Here is a 4,188-nt window from a genome sequence, read left to right as displayed (position 1 = left end):
AATGCCCTCCTTGGAGAAATCATGCCCCAAGTAGTGTACCCGAGTCTTAAAGAAACTACGCTTGTTGAGCTTAGCATACAACTGATGCTCTCTCAACAACCTCAACGCTGCTACTAAATGTTCAACTTGCTCTTCCTCATTTTTAGAATATATCAGTATATCATCAATGAACACAATAACAAACTTATCCAAATATGGATGCAACACACTATTCATCAAACACATAAATGGTAAAAATGTCCTCCTCTTTGTAAATGTCCTCCTCTTTGATGCGTACCTAATGGTATCCAGATCTCAGATCAATCTTCAAGAACACTATTACTCCCTTCAGCTAATCGAACAAGTCATCAATCCTTGATAACAAATACCTGTTCTTGATGGTCACTTTGTTCAACTTCCTATAGTCAATGCATAATCTGCGTGTTCCATATTTCTTCTTCACAAAGTATATTGGTTCCCCCCATGGTGATACACTTGGCCTAATGTACCCCTTTTCCAACATTTCCTTTAGTTGCAACTTTAACTCAACCAACTCAAGTGTGCTCATCCTATAAGGTGTTTTTGATGCTAGAGCTTCCCCTGACACTAACTCAATAGAAAAGTATACCTCCTTGTGAGGTGGAAACTCTATAATGTCCTTAGGAAATGCATCCTTGAACTGCTGTAAAACTGGGTACCTTCTCAACACAACCATATCCTCAACTTCCTTAACCTTATCACTAGAAATGTGCACTGGGAACTTACACCCTTTCCTGCAGCTATGATTTGCTTGCATAGTTGTCACCATCCTAACTAATGTAGCTTTCTTCTTACCCTATAAGACTCTTGGTTCCCCATTGCCATCAACATGCTTAATGGCTTTATCATAACAATCCACCTTGGTTCTATGAAGATACAACCAGTCCATGCCTAATAACATATTGTATGAACCAAATGGTAATACATTCAAATGTGTTGCGGTAGGCATACCATTCAAGTCAAATGCACAAGCTCTTACCCATTGATGAACTCGATTCTTTGTACCTGTAGCCAACTGCATTAACCAAGACTCTGCATGCAATTCCTTACTCAAACCACACTTATCCACCAAGTCAGGACTAACATAACTATAATTAGATCCAGGGCCAATCAAAATAGAAATAACTTGATCACAAATCTTACCATCCATTTCAATGATAGATTCCTGATGCTTTTCCTGTTTGTTATCTAATGTTGCATAGATACGTGGAATACTCTGAAAAAAATCTCCAATAGTTTGTGCCTCCTGCACACTGTATATCTTAGGCCTACCACTCTAGTACTGTGGGCAGTCTCTCCTGCGATGATCTGCTCCACAAGTCCAACACCGCACGGGATCCTTATTCTGTTCCTCATATCGATGTCCCTGTCCTCTATCTGATTCATTGAACCTCTTAGGTGGTGTGACATTCTCCTTGTTACCTGTTATCCCAAGGCCTTGCTCTCTTCCTGTCCCATTTTCCTTTATTCTTTGCATTACCTCTCCAGTCTAGCTTAGTCTCGGTTTTGTGCTTCGATTGTTCATAGCAATGCCTTAGCTTTCAAATGGCCTCCTCCAATGATCTAGCTCACTGAACTCAATTCTATCTTTAAATGCAACCAGTAACCCACTAATGAACCTTTGAATCTTGGCCTTTTCCTGCAGATAAGGCACATACCTCAATAATTCCAAGAACCTTATAGTGTACTCATCAATCGTCATAGATCCCATCTTTAGCTCAAAAAATTCCTTCGCCCTGTCATCAAAGTATCTTTTTGAAAAATACTTCCTCTTGAATAACCGTTCAAACTCACTCCAAGTCAAATCTTCCTCATGAATACATATGACATTCTTCACATCTTCCCACCAAATCTCTGATTTACCTTTGAGACTAAATGTAGCCACTCTAGCTTTCATGTTCTCTGAATAGTCATGCAACCTGAAGAATTTCCTCATGTCAAGAAACCATGCCTCTACATCGTGTGGTTTCTTCATATCTCCATCAAATGTTGGTGGCTTTGATTTCTTAAACTCATCCAGCAAATATCCCCTATCGCTCCTCCTGTAAGGATGATGACGATGACGATCATGATGCATATCTAAATCAAAGCTAGAATCATACATGTGTATATGCCCTCTCCTATCCAGAGTGTCCAACAATCTTTAGTCTATAATTGTGTCATCTTTATCTGATCTATGACCACCATGTGACTGACTACCATATTCCCCATTAGTTCTATCCTCCTTCTCATAGCTAATCTGACATGGTCCCTGTCGTTGCAAATTTGACAAACTCTGAAGTGTTACTGAATTTATCTTTGCTTTTTTCTCTCGTGCCTGCATGATTCTGTCATTATCTGCCTTACAACTCCTTTTTTCTTCCTCTAAGATTCTCAGTGTGACTACCAAATCGGAAGAGTTCCCAACACCATACTGCTCTTCGGATTCATAGGGAGAGTATTTTTAGTCAACCATCTTGCTAGTCATTTGATATTTATTCCTGCAAGGTGTATCATGTCAGCTAAACAAAATCACAATAAACCAACGTACCTTAGTATAGCTTGAGGAGGATGCCTTGTCTACAAGATCAACAAATCAACGTGATACATGTATAACATAATGATGACATCATATCAAAATATAAAACATAAGCATATGACCACGCAACCATCATTATAGCTAGGGTCCAGTCATCAATGCATGACCTCAACAACAACACACCACGACCTCATGCATGACAACCACCACTACATTACTGTACACTTGACCACATGCATAAGCGATGCATAACCATCCACACATATGCATAAACACGTATGGTCAAGCATGCATGAACAATAGTTGAAATCAAACCTGCAAGAATGGTACATGCAACCAAGCACACAAGAATGTAACCAATCAAGCAAGAATGTAACCAAGCATACTACAACGATACATGTAAGCGACATAAATCAACATGTAACCAGTCATACACTCACGATGATGCATTCCTCAAAAAAACATCAAATTTCACCTAACGACATCACTAAAACCATGAACAACATCATGCAAATGCAACAAGCACATGGAATGTAAGGGTGAGAGGCACACATGCAACTGACATGCATGCATTACCAACACATAGCCCATCGAGTTCAAGGGGTGAACCATGCTCTAATACCACTCTGTAACACCCTCCTCCCACATCTACCCAAGAAACCATCCAACCAGGGTAAACATTTTATGAGAGACCACTATGATATGATTCGACCTCCTAAGTCATGTTAAGGAAGTGGAACTGACGGAAACACATCATACTGACATTCATCATCAGCTATAGGACCCTTAGGAACCAATCCAATACTTTAGACAACTTACCTTGGGGTCCCACTAAAATTTTGGATGACTTAAGCCTCAGTCACTCCCATGCTATAAGCATGTGGGCGACCAGAAACCCAAAGTCGCTCACACATGCTTGCTTGCCAATGACTAGAGACGAAAACTGTCAGTGCTATGCCAATGACTTCGGGATTTGGGCATCTTTTTCAGGCCCAGAGCCCATGTCAATGCCTAGAATTGAACCATCTCTTTAGAATAGTAAAATAACATGGAAATGACAGTACTAAAGCAAATACGTGTTCAAGACCTTGACTGGACCCCTACTAGCCACGATAGTCACTTCGTCAAACATATTGCAAATGTGTAATCTACAGGTGTAATTAACAATTTTGAGCATAGGGGTATCATACTTAGCTGAGAATCGCTAAGAACCATTGATGCCTCAATAAATCAACGGCCATTCAATCCATTAGGTCATAGATACATTGGTCATTCAATTACAAGTAAAAACACGATGAGAGCCACACATGGTTGTTGTCATAAAACATATACATAACCAACATAATAGGGACAAAATTATCAATGAAACCATAAACATATACACCACATATAATCCACCATAATACTAATAGAAATACAAGGAGAAATAACCTTTCATTAATGATGCAAAATCCAAATCTGTTAGTGCTATTCCAGTGACTCCGAGATTTGAGCCACTTTTTTAGGCCCAGAGCCCAGGTTACTACCCAAAATTGAACCATCTCTTCAGATCATTAAAATAACATGGAAATGACAGTACTAAAGAAAATACTTGTTCAATACCTTGACTGGACCCCTACTAGCCACGATAGGCATTTCGTCAAACATATTAC

This window comes from Pinus tabuliformis, chromosome 4_2 (genome assembly GCF_031772625.1).
Source record: "Pinus tabuliformis cultivar Carrire ecotype Pingquan chromosome 4_2, CPIR1, whole genome shotgun sequence".
Lineage (NCBI taxonomy): Eukaryota > Viridiplantae > Streptophyta > Pinopsida > Pinales > Pinaceae > Pinus > Pinus tabuliformis.
This window is presented reverse-complemented; position numbering follows the sequence as displayed.